The sequence below is a fragment of the Chenopodium quinoa genome, unplaced genomic scaffold (genome assembly GCF_001683475.1).
Source record: "Chenopodium quinoa cultivar QQ74 unplaced genomic scaffold, ASM168347v1, whole genome shotgun sequence".
In the NCBI taxonomy this organism is placed as follows: Eukaryota; Viridiplantae; Streptophyta; class Magnoliopsida; order Caryophyllales; family Amaranthaceae; genus Chenopodium; species Chenopodium quinoa.
Window position 1 is genome coordinate 4,440,141 of NW_018743979.1, and position 16,154 is coordinate 4,456,294.

Genomic DNA, 16,154 nt, shown 5'->3' on the forward strand with positions numbered 1-16,154 from the left:
AATAACTAAAGAGATAAAAGTAAATGTACAATATTATATAATGAAATGTATTTATCGAAAGTCAAATAAAAAGATTAGGACACTAAGTTTATATGTAATTAATTTCATATGTAAAATAAAAAGAATAGGACATCAAGTTTATATGTAACTAAAAAAAGTAGGATACCAAATATATTGAACGTCAAATAAGAAGAGTAGGACACCTAGTTTATATGTAAATAAAAAGAGTAGGACTCCAATTTTGTATGTAATTAAGGAGGGAATTAATTTTTAACCAATTTAGTTTAAGATGTGTATTATTATTTAGTAGTTGGATTAATGTTTATAATAAAATTTTATTTTAATATTGTATTTATCTTAATCAATCAAGTAACAAGGATTGACTTGTAAAGACCCTATTCCATTAATAAAAAATAAATAAAAAAAAAAGGTTTGACTTGTAAAGAAAAACAGAACTTTAGTTCTACTAAATCAAAAATTCAATTGTAAAGGAAAATTTTAGAACAAAAACTTTAAAAAATGATAATCAAAATTGTTTTTTAATATTTATCAAACATACTCCCTCTGTCCCTAAATTTTTGCCCCATTGCAAAAATTTGGGTCAAATTTTATAAATTTTGACCATAAAATACTCTTAATCTATAAGTGATAATATAATCATGTGAGATTTTGTTGGATTCGTCTCATTGTACATTTTATTAATATTTAGTTTTTATAATTTTTACACTTGTAAAAATGGGGATATAACCATTTTAAGAAGCTTGTTGGAGACCGTGAAAAGTCAAATGGGGCAAAGAATTAGGGACGGAGGGAGTATTATATACGTATTGCATTTATTCAAGTATAGAAGTATAGAAAAGCATTCCTTTTACACAATAACCCCTATATAAAGGGACCAGCTCTTCTACATATGACGCACCAAACTTAAACACACTCTAAAGTAGAAAACACAAAAACCCTCTTTTGAGTACGTCTTCTTCCAGCCAAGAAATGGACACTGATGTGCCTATGCCTAAACTACCCCCAATAAATGCTCGCCCAACACCTTTCCCACGTAGGCACCAGGATGCTTCCCGGACTTATGGACGGCACAAGAGGCCCGTACCTGGTCGTCACACTGTTCTTGCAAAAATAGCTGTTGGGACATTCATCCCCGTCGTAGCAAACTAAGCTGGAGACTCTAATCCTTGTTGTTTCTGTTATTATTGACGATGTTGTCGTCGACCTCACTGTTGAACCAGATGTCACCCAGATTTCCTACTTGAAAAATCTGGTGGTGACACAAGCGTCATCGATGTTAGTGGTGATGAAACCAAGGTGGAATCAAAAGGCCAGACCGTAGCTGATGATACTCTTGCAGCAACACAGCAAGTCCCGCTGACTTTGTTCCCAAAGGTAACATTCCATGTTCGTAGTCGGGCCAATGAAGACCCTAGTGTTGAGTACAGCCTATGGGTGAATGAAAACTTCATGAGCATTTACTATGCATACACTGAGAGGGTAGACCGCCTTCCGGACGAAATATCAATTAAGAAGGTTGTAGGGCAAACTACAGGGCTGGTGTTCTGTACAGAGACCCCAGAGCGTGCTGGTGTTGAAATCGGTTCTGTCTTGTATGTTGTTGGCCAGGTTCGAATATATTTGCTCAAATTTCAGCTTTTTGTTTTTTTTAATAGTTCATGTTACATTGCTCTGTTTATTTGGATTAATGGTTCATGTTACATTGCTTTGTGTATTAAATCTGCATATTCTTTGGATAAATGCTTCATGTTAATTATTTCACATATTTTGGAATATATTTGCTCAAATTTCTGTTTTTTATATTTTTAACAGTTCCTATTACACTGCTTTAATTATTTGGATTAATGGTTCATGTTACATTGCTTTGTGTATTTAATCTGCATATTCTTTGGATATATGCTTCATGTTAAATTGTTTCACATATTTAATGTGCATATTATTTGGAAGGTTGCTTCGTGTTGCATTGCTCTGTTTATTCAATCTCCATGAAGAATGCTTCCTGTTACATTCCTTTGTTTATTTAATGGCCATATTATTTGGATATATGCTGCGTGTTACATTCCCTTTTTCATTTAATCTGCATATAATTTGGATAAATGCTAGAATCCCGAGGATAACATGGATGTCCACACCAAGCTTGTGTATCTCCGAGAGTTGCGCACCCGCCGCTTAGGAAGAAGGTCATCGTCCCTGTCGATGCGTATCTGAAGGTGTTGTTCAACATTTGGAGTGATGAGGTCGATGTGAATTAGGAGATCATACAAATATTTCATGAGAATCGGAATGTCCTCCCATGTCAAATTCTCTGTGATGTTGGTGTTCGAAATGGCCACGAGCTGTTCTGCTTAACCAACATCTAGTCCATTCTTCGTCGAGGGAGATGTTTTTGTCCTTGTTATGGAGTTTTAATGTTATTTATTAAGTTGAAAAGTGAATTTGCTAATTAAGTTAATTAAATCACCTTGAGCATGAATCCGTCTTATATAGGTCAGTTGTGTGATACTCTTTAAGGCCATTTGTGTCATAATCTCCAACTTAGTAGTAGGTGTTGCTAGATGTCTTCTGTGTGGAGTTGCTAGATATCTTTTGTGTCAAAGTCCCATGTGATTTGGTAGCAATATCAACCTTTTTCTGTATTATATTTGGTTAACTAATGAAATGATCAGTTGGTTTAGTTGTTGATGATTATTGAGTGTTTATTACTATTATTTATTTGGTTTGCCTCATTTCTATATTTATTATCATAATTATGTAAAGATAATTTGTAAAATGGTAAAAAGTTGAAAAAAAGAAATGGTGCAAGGCAATAGCTAATATAGTAATATGTAATGATAATTTTGATAAGTCTGTTACATCTAATGGAGTAATGAACAATAAGGAAAGCATGTCCAATTAAATGGTCTAGGGCCTCATATTATTTAAATAGTCCTGCGCCTTATATCTTTTGGATTAGTCTGTTATTTTTGATGGGATAATAGCATGTTCAATCAAATGGGCCGTGGCCTCATATCATTTGAAATATCTTTTCAATCAAATTCCGTATTGTATAATGTATTAATGCATAACACTTAAACATGCTCATCAAAAAATAAAATATCAGAAGATCATGAATACAGATAAATGTTTTTCTAGAATTATACAACAGTAAATATAAAAAAATGCTTATAAGTCAAGTCTAAACTCATATGGTAACACTATTTGTAGATATTTTCTTTTAACTTCAAGTTCCTTCCTCTCTTATCCTTAACCTTGGACTTGGAGATAGCAGGCCCTGCTACCATCTTTGCAACTAAACAAAAACAATATTTCACCCATAATGCATCAGCACAACAATCACAATAGTAGCAATTGGTTTCATCTACAACACTTACATCGAAATCATCCTTGGCTGCTACACTATACCGTGCCTCCATTGGGTGCTGTTCTCCATAGGCAACATCCAATACCTACATTAGTGTTGTCACAGTCTCTCATATCAGACCCTGGTCTAAGGAATAATTATAATCAAATAAAAATACATTAGCCTTACCCCTAACCTCCCATAGTCCCCGGTCACTAACAACTTCAATGCATTTCGAATCTGCTGCATATTCCATACCTTCAATCTGGGGAATGATTCCCAATCGACAGGATCCCTAGCCAAACAGTCTAGGTAAAAAATCTGCAGACATTTTAAGTATAAAAGTTGTGTGCCAGACATATATATATGTATGTATATGTACCTAGTAAAATCAAATTCAAATGAAAATACATAAAGTAAATTGTAATTGACTTACAACGGCAAATATAGCACACCTGCCACATCCACTCACAAACCCATGAGCATATAAACGTCGGGCAAAACTAGAAACACTCCCCAGGAATAGACAACACTAAACCACACCAGTCATACTCAATTGCCTCCGTAGCACAGCAAATCGCAGGTAACAAATCAGCCGCAAGACGGGGTGGTTGTGTAGGGCAAAACACCATCTCTAAATAAACTATCAAGAAAAGCGTCTTGAATTCTTCTTCCTTTTCCGGATCAAATTACCCCTCTAATTGATCCGTCATTTCAGAATTCAATGGTATCCCAACCGACGTGTAAACACGACCACATTGTCCAGAGGACTCCCAAGACTTCCCATACTTCAATAAATTTCTCTGAACCTTTTCACGATCCTCATGAGCCATGGTTTTAGTCGAAGGAACACTCTTTAAACCCATTGGTATCCCTAAAACCCATCGAACTTGTTTCTTAGAAAACCTAAACTCAACACCGTCTAGGGTTATGAACATTTTACTTATCGGATCTATACGTGTCATCAACCAATACGCCAACTGCGTCGATAATTGCATATCACATGAAAGATGTAATAGACCACCAAATCCCATCTCATACACCCAACGTTTTCTCCTATCATCAAATTTCCCACAAATCCGACCAAATGACTCAATCCGGCAACTCATGTTGGGAGGCTGTTAAATTAAAGTAATGATAAATACACAAGCTAACAAAACAACACATTGCAACACTAAAACATCAAAAATCTTACCCTCCTAATCCTCTTTGAATGTTCCTTCACAACCTCTTATCTAGCTTTGACACCTCCACCGTAAGTTAAACTATCAACCTAAAATATCAACAACATTAGCAATATTTTGTTTGGATTAGCACTTTAAAATATTCATTTCACAAAAAAATTACTACCTTAAAAATTGTCGGGTACAAGATTATTGTTTTCTCCTTGGCTTTCGATGCTTCTTGCAATCCCATGGACAACAATATCTTAACAGCACCATAAACAATAGTAGAGAATAAATTTGATTGACTTACTAATACCCTTTTCTTCAATGTATATCCCTCCTCCTCAACTAAGCCAACCTACACAGTTTGAGCAAATGCACCTTGAATATACTTCTCCAATCTAAATTATACCACTAATAAGCTAACATGGCACAGGGTGCTCTCCTCATTTTTCTCACAAATTGTTCTTCTGCGCTTACACTTAACTTCAGAAGACATTTACAGGATCCTGTACAAGATTGAATCGAATTGTATGATTAAATACTAATGCTTCATAAGCGCAATTGAGGATTTCTCCAGATGAACCTCCACAACAACAGCACCAATATTGTAGTAATTAAAAGGAAACAAACAGTTCATTTTAAAGTTGAGTAACAATGAACGAGGATTTCATACAAGCTAAAATTGTTTCAACTCAATTTTTCCACAATTCATTTTGAAGAGCAGCTCAATTCATTTCGATTTGAACTCAGTTTTAGCCAATAATTTCTCCTCAATTCATTTCGATTTCAATTCAATTTCTGCGCAATTTATTTAGATTTCAATTCAATTTCTCCGCAATCATTTCGATTTCAATTCAATTTCATAACTCAATTTCATAACGAAGGAAATGAAAATCGAACAATTCCTAATTTCAATAAACACGACAATCAATTCCAATCTACATAAAGGAATTACCTTCGTCAATGTTGTCGACTCCACAATATTCGTCAAACTACCAGCTATTAAACTCGAACTCGGCAGCAAGTCCAACTTCGAATAGCAAATCAGTTCAGCCCTATGTTCTTTTTTTAATCTGCTCTCTTTCCAATATTCAGACAAAAGGAGGGTAATTCCAAATTACAGTAACATGTGGAATTTAACTCCGTCAAGTAATCTGTTATACCCATGTTGTATAACTGTCACCAAGTTTTCTAAGTCAGAGTCCATATAATGTGTAATTACGGGTAAAATGATGAAATTGCCCCCATGATAAATGAAGTTGGTTAATCATTAAGAGAAACAGAGAATTCGCCCTTTGTTTTTGTTATTGTTTGGCATCCCAAATTTTTGTCAGGTGTTTCTTTTTTTATATATACTTACTTACCTATTGTATCATTATTTCTTTTAGATTTTATTGTATTAATTTCTCATTATAATAAGTGTTTGTGCTTTGAAATTGAATATTCAGCTGAGTTGTCATGATGCTTCACTTGCTATTAGGCATGTATTTGAACGCTTCCAAACAGTTGTAATTACCTCTGGAACTCTGAGCCCTATAGATCTGTACCCACGCCTTCTGAATTTCAACCCTTTAGTAAGTCGAAGTTTTACTATGTCCTTGACAAGGGACTACATATGTCCAATGGTCCTAACCCATGGAAGGTGAAGGTTTACTCTTGGATTTTTATCTTATTTTCGTATTTGAGTTTCTGATTGAATGTTGTGTGAAGTTTATAGATGCCTTTTTTGCTATTGACATGTATGGTTTGTATGTTTGTTTTAGTGATCAACTTTAGTTAGTACAAAGTATGATATGAGAAGTGATTCGGGTGTTGCAAGGAACTATGGAAGGCTATTAGCAATGGTTTCTGTTGTTCCTGACGGAATAGTGTGCTTTTTTGTCAATAATTCACAAATGGATGTCATTGTTAACCTGTTCTTTTGAGTTATTTTGCTCTGCCCTATTCTGCTGAGATCTGCTCTGCTCTGCTATTCCCTTCTCTAATCTCTACTTTACTTAAAAATAATAATTAATAATAATAATAATTAATATTTACTAAAAATAATACCTATAACAATTATTAATATTTAATAAAAATAACAAATATTTATAGATAATAATAATTAATCTTTAATACTAATAATAATAATAATTAATATATAATATTAATTGATAATAATAACTAATATTTAATGATAATAATTAATTTTTTATATTATTCAACACATTTTTTAATGTTATAAAAAGATTAAAAATATAAAAATAATCAAATAATAATAATAATTATTATTATTATTATTATATTATTATTATTAATGATAATAATAATAATATTAAAAATAAAAATAATAATAATAATAATAATAACAATTATAATAATTAATGATAATAATGCGATAATAATAATAATAATAATAATAATAGTAATAAACCTAATAATAATAATAATGATAATAATAATAACAATAATAATAATAATAATAATTATTATTATTATTATTATTATTAATGATAATAATAATAATATTAAAAAAAATAATAATAATAATAACAATTATAATAATTAATGATAATAATGCGATAATAATAATAGTAATAAACCTAATAATAATATTAATAATAATAATGATAATAATAATGATAATAATATTTTTGTTTATTTTGTTTACATGTTGAATATTTGACAGAAAAGAAAAATGTTGCCAATTAAAAATTTATTTGGAAAGATTGTTATTAATCACCTTTAATTTTGTACTACCTCTGTTATTTTTTGTTCGACCCATTTAATGTGGTCAAACTAAAAAAAACTTTGACAGCTTATGGCTTTTTTTATGCAAATGAAAAATTATTTTGTTTGATCTTGTTAGAATCTTTTCAATGAATAGTATCTAAATATCAAAGTTTGATAATTTGCATTATTACGTAGTTAAAGATAAAGGTTGGTCAAACACGTAGTTAGGCCACACAAAATGCAAATGAGTAGAACAAAAAAGAACGTATGGAAAATACCATTGAACATAAATTACGTGTGGAAGGTATATCATAAAATTTTCAAAACATTCTTTAATGTATATCCTGCTGCAAAATCAAGAGGTCGGAGAAGTTTACAATGACGTGAATAGTTATGATAAAATTTGTGATGTTAATTGCATACATTACTTTTATTGCAGGGGAAAGGTAGCTGAAGGTATAGGTTTTGATCGGCATTATGGAAGACTAGTGATCATGTATGGGTTCCTTTCCATTACACATTGAGCAAGTGGCTTTTGTTTCAACTTAAATATATATATATATATATATATATATATAACCGAGCTATCGTGAGAATTAGCCGAATAATAGGAACTAAGAATTAATCTAAACCATCAGATTTAACACAAAGGCGCGTGATCTAACGGCCCAGATTTGTTCAGACAAATTAAATGAAGCACGAAAATTCAGGCGCCATTTTCTCTCTCTTCTCTCTCTCCTCTGCCATTTTCTCTCTCCTCAAAAACCTTTGAAAAACTGCCAATTTCAATTGCCTAATTACGTTATATAAGCGCAATTCTAGTTCTATTATTTACATTTTTTTCAGTTTCCAAACAAAAATTGTCGAAAATTGGCAAAAATTAGGTATTGCTTTGAAACTTTGAAGTTCATACTCTTTCGTTTAATTTTGTTGCAAATTTTTCCTTATTTTTGTGTTTTTTGTTTGAATTTGTTGAATTTGAAGTAGCAGAATTTGAATCGGAGTAGTTCGAAGTTCAATTTCTAAGTTTCGAAGTTCAACTTGCTTTATTCATGTATTTTTGGAATTTTGTTTGTTTTTGTTCTAATTTCGTTTGATTTACTTTTAATTTCTAGTTAAATTTGTTGTAATTTAGTTTAAAATTGGTTAGAAGTTAAATCGAAGGTTTTTATTTATTTATTTTTACGAATTTTGTTATAAACTTAGATCAGTTTTTTTTTTTTTTTTTTTTTTTTTTTTTTTTTTTTTTTATCAGATTTTTTCATGAATATTGGTAAAAATCTGTTTATTTTGACGAATTTGAGTAATTTTGGTTCTATTACGACTACTTTTGAGTAATTTTAGTTGATTTTTGAGTAATTTTGTTATAATAGTTAAAAGAAATTAGATAAAAGTTGATACAAAATAATTAAAAGTCAATAAAATACTGTATAATTTTTTTGAAATTAAGCGATTAGTAATTTTTATCTTACTGTCATTAATTTGGAGTAGTTTCCTTTAAGTTTTAGTAGTTTCCTTTAATTTTGAGTGGTTTTTAATACAAGTAGATAGAAATTGGCTAAAAGTTACTTTAAATTGATTAAAAGTTAATTAATTACTGTATGATCTGTAGCTATTATGGCTTGTGTATAAATAAAGAAATTGATGTTGTTGAAATGAGGATGGGGTTTTTGTTTCGAAATGTTGCATATATAGAAATCATTTGTTGTTGTTATTATAATTAAAAGAGTTGATTTGAAAGTATATATTAGGCAGCATGATTCAAACGAAACACCTTGCTAGTTTAATATTTTATCACTCTGTATTTTAGGTCTTGAAGTATAAATCAGGAAATAAAAAAAACCATTAATCTATATTTTAAGTTTAAATTTTACTTGATTTTACTTTTAGCATCTTAACAGTATTTATCAGAAAGCATGTTTCATTTTTGTTTTGAATTGCATGCAGATCAAAATGACAAAAAGTCCAACGGTGCAAAGAAACCTCCAATACGACCTGTTGCAGCAACCAAAGAATCTCCAAAGAAACCTGTTGGAGATAAAAAGAAACTTGTAAATACAAAGAAACCTCAAATAGAAGATCCTATAGGAAAGAAAGCTCTTGCAACAAATAAAGCTCCTGCAGCAGAGAAGATATCTCCAAAGAAACCCGCAGATTCAAAGAAATCTCCAATTAAAGGTATATTATCTTAAAGTAAAAGATTCAATTTATAAAGTAAGTAGAAAGAGTTATAAAGTAAACCATTTGCCTTTATAAGTCTATGCTATCAATATAAATATTATGATGCATACAATTAAATGATTGAATATAAAAAGTAAATGATAAGTTTAATAAAGTAAATAGAAATGCTTATAAAGTAAAAATATATGTTTTAAAAGTTATATAACATGTTTTGTGTTTATATACTCCTTGAATTAACATAAAATCATTGTTAAACTTAACTGTATTAGGTGCTAAACTTCAAAGGATTTCAAAAAAGCAAATATTGATAAAGAAGAGGCTTAAGGAACTTGAACCTTCAAAAGGTTTATAAAAATTTATTGTATTAGGTGCTAAAGTTAGACTGATATGTTGTGAATTAAGTTGTTTGTTCTTAAATGTTTTAATATTAAAAGTAAATTTTTTAATATCTTCAAGTTTAACAAAATATAGGAACCAAAAAAAGAACAAAAGCTGAAGATAAAGATAGCAATTATGAACCAGAAGCTGATAACAATGAAGAATTTGATGGATCATCAGAATAAGAAAGGAAAAATACAAAAACTCATTTAAAGAAGAAAATGAAGCTTGACAGTTCAGATAAGGAGGTACAAGAAGTTATATGATAAGTGTCATTTATGACACATTTTAGGGTGGTTTTCTCCCTTAGTTTTAGGTTTATCTTGGTTTATCTTGGTTATTTTTAGTCCTTTTAGTCTTGTTTTAGTTAATAAAGTCTTAGTTTATATTTTTAGGCTTTAGTTGTGAATAATGCGCTTGTTGTTCGGTTTTTAGCTTGATTTGCGTGCTTTTCTATGTGATCTTTCACTCTTTTCTCTCTTGCTCTATTTATCTGGGTACTTGGCACTTTTCTTGATGTTGATGGCCCAAGAGAAGGCTGAAAAACTCAATAGAAGAAGCCTTGAAGCCAAAAAGAAGCTAAGAAGCAGAGCATTTGCAGCGCTTAAGGCTAGAACTGCTGCTCAAGCAACCCTCCACACAACAAAGGCACCAAGCAAGAGCAAGTAGCAACTGCTGTGGCACGGGGGACTTTATCGTGGTGCGGCAGACCTACCGTGGCATGGTGGTCATTGTCGTAGTGCGACAGACCTGTCTTGACACGGTGGTCCTTGCCGTGCGGCAAACCTATCGTGGCACAACACGATATGTTTTCCAGTTTTTTCTTCATTCCTATAGATGGTTGGCCGCCCCCTGAGAGAGGGCTCTCCGCTGATCACCGCGGGCGCGGTCATGTCGTGTGCGGGTGCGGTCTTCTGGGTTTTCTTCACACCTAATTTCCGGTTTTTCTCCTTTTTCTTCTTGTATTATAAATAGGGGTTGACCCTATTTTGAAGGGGGGACTTTTAGCAAATTTTTACACATTTTCTCTCACCTCTAATTAGGATTAGGCTTAGATTAGGAACTTCTCTCTCTAAATTAGGAATAGTTTTAGAGAGAGAAAGCTAGGGATTTCAATGGAGAATTGAGAGCTTGAAGATGCAATTATGTGGATTCTCTTCTCAACTATTCAATGAGCATTTCTAACTTTCTCTCACCCTTATTGGTTTCTTTAATTCTTGTTTTTGCTTAATTCTTTGTTGATTAGAGTAGATAATTAGATTACTTGTTTGATTCTAGCTTTAATTCTTGTTTTATCTTGTTTTCCATGTTTTTTCTTCATTATCATTGCTTGATTTTTTTAAAGGGATATGGATGAATGTTATGTTGATGAATTGAATGATTGATTGTGATTAATATGCAATTAATTCTTGATTATTGCGTATGGATGATGTTTACATTGCTTAAAGTCTTTTTAGCTAATTGATTCTAGGTTTCTAATTGTGCTTGTGCAAAAGTGAGTTGATTGAGAGTCTAGATTCTTCCATACCCATGCTTGGCTAGTAGCACGGGAGTGAATTAGCTTAGTAGGATAATTAGCATGCTTAATTGTGTGGTAGTGAGTTGAGTATGTTGATTGTTCCTAATTGAGATCGTGATCTTCTAATTGCAATTTGTTGTTAAATTCATTAATGTAATTGGATTCCCCTTTCCCTAGTATTTTGTTTATTGGTTAAAGTAGTGTTTTAGTTGTTCCTCTCTCTACCTCACATCCTTCCTACTAGTTTAATTTGCTTAAATTGATACACTTAGTCCTTATGGTTCGACTCTGAACTTGCCTTTATGCTTGCTTAGTGGTTAGTTAGGAATTTATAAATATTATTTGATATTAGGAGGTTATTCAACGACCTAACCCTCACCTACTTATCATTATAGAGGTTGAAGATGGAAGTGACAATGATGATGGTGATATGGACATCAAGAGAACACACTGCAGACCCAATGCAGTATTTGATATTATCAAAACATTAAGTGAAAGACAGAAATTAGATGTTATAAGTGTTGGATTTGGAGGTTTGCTTGAACTAAAATTGACACAAGTTCCAACAAAGATGCTTCCATATCTTGTCATCATTTCAATGAAAATAGTTACATGTTCAAAATTGACATGCTCAAGGAGTTCTCTGGAAGTTCCTATGATGTTGAAGATGTTTTCTTTCTTCCAAATGTAATTGAGAACAAGTTGACTTATCAGTTAAAAAAGCAACCTTTATCAAAACATCATAATTCAGAATGAGTGGAAGAAGAAGCTAGGACTTGCAGAAACAGATGACATTTTTGTGAACAATTTGGAGAACAAAATAAAGAGTATAAAGGAAGGAGGTGATGATTTTAAAATTTATGTTGTGATATATGATTGTAGCACATTCTTGCCCCCTGTTGCAAACAGATTGATAGATTAAGATAATCAAATATGCAGACAATGTAAAAGAAATCAATAACTTGTGCAAAACAGTGGGGAGTTTTAAGAAAAACAAGCATAAGGAATCAAGATCAGGAATTAGTGGATATGTCCTGATTCTTTAGATTGTATACTTTCATCATCTTTCATTTAGAGGGCAGCTTGAACTAACAACATTGCCCTTGATAAACATTGGACAGATGAGAAAGTAAGAAAAAGAATTGCAAGTGAAGCAAAAGCATCATTTAGTCAAGGAGGTCAACAATCATACTTGTTTGATGTTATTGAACTTAATCGGGGGACAATAGGTCGTTGGTCTACTATCCTAGATCAAAATTACAATTTATATCTCCTAACCTAACTCTATCAATTTTACTTTAGATAGTGGCAAGGTAGGGTCGATTCCCAAGGATACGGGGGTTGAGCACAATTAACACGACATCTAGGATAAATTGCTAGTGACAAAAAGGGGTTATTATGGTTTGATGTTGAAGATTTCTATGATCAATCTAATTACCAAAAACAAGACTAAGCTAAACTAAAGAAGAAGGGATTGAACTAGGCACTCTAAATGAAAACAAACGACAAGATTATAGTGATATCAATGGCAAAAAGCACTAGGGAGAGGGGGTTCCAATCATGACCAACAAGACACTAATGAAAATCAATAAGAAAATACACCAAGGAGTTCACACTCTACTTGAAGCAATTCACTCTCATGCAACTACTCAAAGCAAGTTGACGAAATCAATCAACCCTAAACTAGATCATTCTCATGCATATAATCTAAGATTAAAACATTGGGGTTATAGGTGCACACAATAACTCCAAGCATATTAAGCATAAATCATCAACTCAAGGTGAGATCCAAACAATAATCAATAGGAACTCAAATAAACATGATTTTCGCCCCCTTCCCTAGCTAAAAGTCTAAGCTAGAGAGAAGGGAATAGCCATGACAACTAAACTAAACAAGTATTCAATCCTAATACAACCTAGCATGATTCTAAGTCAAAGAGAATTCAAAGAAACTAATAAAGCATGGATATTTATGAGGAAAACATGAATAAGAACAATAAAACTAAGTACTAGAGAATAAGAGAAAAGATTACTATTATAAAAGTTGAAGGATTACCCAATCATCAAAGTTGTTGCAACAATCTAGAGGAAAGCTTGAATATTTGATTACAAAGATTGAATCTTGAAGACTAATGTTTTCTCTCTCTAAAAGACATGGATTTTCTCTCTCTACAAGTGTATTTGATGCCAATGGAATAGTGAATAATTCTCAACATTCAAGCCCAAGACTATTTATAGTCTTCTCTAAAAATAAGAATAAATGGGCAAGGGAGAGGGCTCTCCCAGCAGGCAGCCGCGCCCTCTCCATGCTGGGTACGATGCTCGTCAGACCGAGCTCGCCGCGCCCGCGGGCTCAAATGCCGCCCCCGCGGCCCTTTGTACCGCGCCCGCGGCTCGACATCTCTCAGCTATCTCCAGAAACTCTCGATGGCTTAGAACTGCACTGTCCGCGCCCGCGGCTAGCAATCCCGCGCCCACGGCCCTACGCTGCTGCGCGCCCTCTCCTTTGTGGCATCTCCACTTCCTATGACAAGCTTCCTTAGCATCTCTACCCCATCTAGCGATCCAAGATTCGTCCACAAATGCTATGAGCTATCAAAACACACAAAAAGGAGGTAAAAACTAAAAGAAAAGACAAAAGGGAAGGGAAAACACGAGAGGGAGCTAAAGTGACTAAAATAGAGGTAAAAGTGGTGAGAAAAGGTATAAGCAAGTGACAAATTCGGGGGAAATCTCTAATGAAAGAGGGTGAAATGGTGGCATAAATGCCACTCATCAAAATCCCCCGCACTTGCCTCTTGCTTGTCCTCAAGCAAAACCAAGAAGAGAAAGACAAAACAAACACTACAAAGACAAACATAAAATGGCATGGCTTAGAAAAGCAACATCAAATTTCAAGGTGGACAAATGCTTTATTCGGACTCAATCATGATAAACACCGTCAAAGAATATTAGCCCTTCTCAATTACATGATGCACGCACGTCTCAAGATGCCAATGGTTGCAAGAGTCAAGCCTAAACTAAGCATAGAGAACTAGTGAGTCACTCTCCGCCCTAGTCCCCTCTAAAACGGTCCGCGTTCCCCCCACTAGTTTCAAATCATCCCCCTAGATGGCTCCTCATAATTCCACGAAGGAATCGGAAAAAGAATTATTTTGAGGAGATAAAAGATCATCCCGACATCTCAACTATGCATGCTCTCTCCATGGGGTTGAAAACCATCTCCCTCCACCGGTTATTAACCACGTACTCCTAAGGTCTAAGGGTCTTCATATGGGTTGTAATGACACGGCTCAAGGTAGAGGTAGGGAGAACATTTGAAATAGTGGTAGTAAGTCCTAAGTGAAGTAAGAGAGTGGCCAATTCTCATGGACAAAACTCAAAAAACAACCACAACTCAAACGATTAACCAACATTTTGATTTTATCGCATTACCAACCTTATACAAATATATACAAAATAATTTTTTATTTTTTTTTATTTTTTATTTTTTTTTTGTTGCATCACTCTTCTCAAATTTTTCTTGCATGCCCATATTTAGGCTTACTTTTCAAATCTTTGTTTCCAAACCAATTCCATAAATGATTCATGCTCATATTCATGACGCTCTTCACACTAGCCTCACAAGCCAAATGCTTCACTAACTAAAAGGGTTGGTAAACATAGGTCGTTAGGCTTGTAATGGGGTTGAGACAAGAATGGGAAACATTAGGCTCAAATTGGTTGGCAAGAAGGTTGATGCAAAAAGGAAAATCAAATTTGTAACTAAATAAAAGAAAATATAAATAAAAATGAGAAATAGTGCCCTTTTCCTCTCCTAAGGGTCCTAGGTCACGATCTCAGGAGCTAGTAATCAACACAAGGATTCAAACATGCATAGTCGAGGATCCTAAAACGCCGCTCAACAAATTGATGAAGGCTTGAACAAAATGAACCTCACAAGGGACGAGAAAGGTAAGAAAATACCAACTAGGGGGTTTCAAATCCACTACGGGGAGCAACTCCATCTTACCACATACTGTGAACTAAGGGTTCAAATGCCTTCACTAGCTCTTGCCCTTGCTATCTTAGCTAAGACTCGACTAATTCAATCAAAAGAAGTCTCAAAATGTGTATCTCATCACAAAGTTAAGAAAAGACAAGCATTCTAAGGCGCATCATCACAGAGAAATAGTCCAAATATACCAAGCAAATTCCAAAACACAACTACATCACCATGCCGAAATTATGCTTATCATACAAGAGAAAATGAAATAAAAGAAAGAAGGAATCAAGAAGGTTCACATATGAGGCATAAAGATCCAAATCCCAATCAACATACAAGTGATCGTTCGATAACAAAACCAACGATCCCAGGTTCCTTGGAACCGCATGCAAACATCCTCGAACCATTCAACTCCTTCCTAGACTGCATCCTAAACTAAATACAACACAAGAAAGAAAAGAGAGAGTAAGGGAATAATCTCACCCATGTCTCTTGAAGAAAAGAATAAGGCAACCATGCCGTTTACCATTTCACCATATGTTGCTTCAAAATTCCTTATGAGCTACAAGCGAGAGAAGAGAAAAACAAAACAAACACTAAAGAGAGAAAAATTTTAGTACGAGAGGGAGAAAAATCCATGAACTCAAATATTTGGGCATGACCTACTACCCAAACACACCATCATCATCATATCATCATAGAAACAATCATCATAGACAACCAACAACAACGCTACCTCAGGCTAACCAACAACACCCAAACCCGAATCCCCTAAACGTTCCCTTGAGTCCTAGGTGCCTTCCCCCACACTTACCCAAAGCATTTCCTAACACTCCCTTTTGACTCAAA

At 33.4% G+C, this 16,154-nt stretch overlaps 1 long non-coding RNA gene across 3 annotated transcripts; it reads right to left on the reverse strand.

The window, feature by feature from the left end:
- Positions 1-3,096: 3,096 nt before the first annotated feature.
- On the reverse strand, positions 3,097-6,436 carry LOC110690044. 3 transcript variants are annotated; one of them, XR_002504996.1, is made up of 7 exons: positions 5,486-6,436; positions 4,712-5,036; positions 4,557-4,634; positions 3,798-4,479; positions 3,551-3,682; positions 3,393-3,467; positions 3,097-3,310 (listed from the first exon to the last, which is right to left on the reverse strand). It is a non-coding gene; the product is annotated as an uncharacterized LOC110690044 (long non-coding RNA). The 3 variants fall into 3 exon arrangements; XR_002504995.1 differs by having other exon boundaries at positions 3,097-3,467; XR_002504997.1 differs by having other exon boundaries at positions 3,097-3,467; positions 4,712-4,885; positions 5,486-6,435.
- Positions 6,437-16,154: the final 9,718 nt, after the last annotated feature.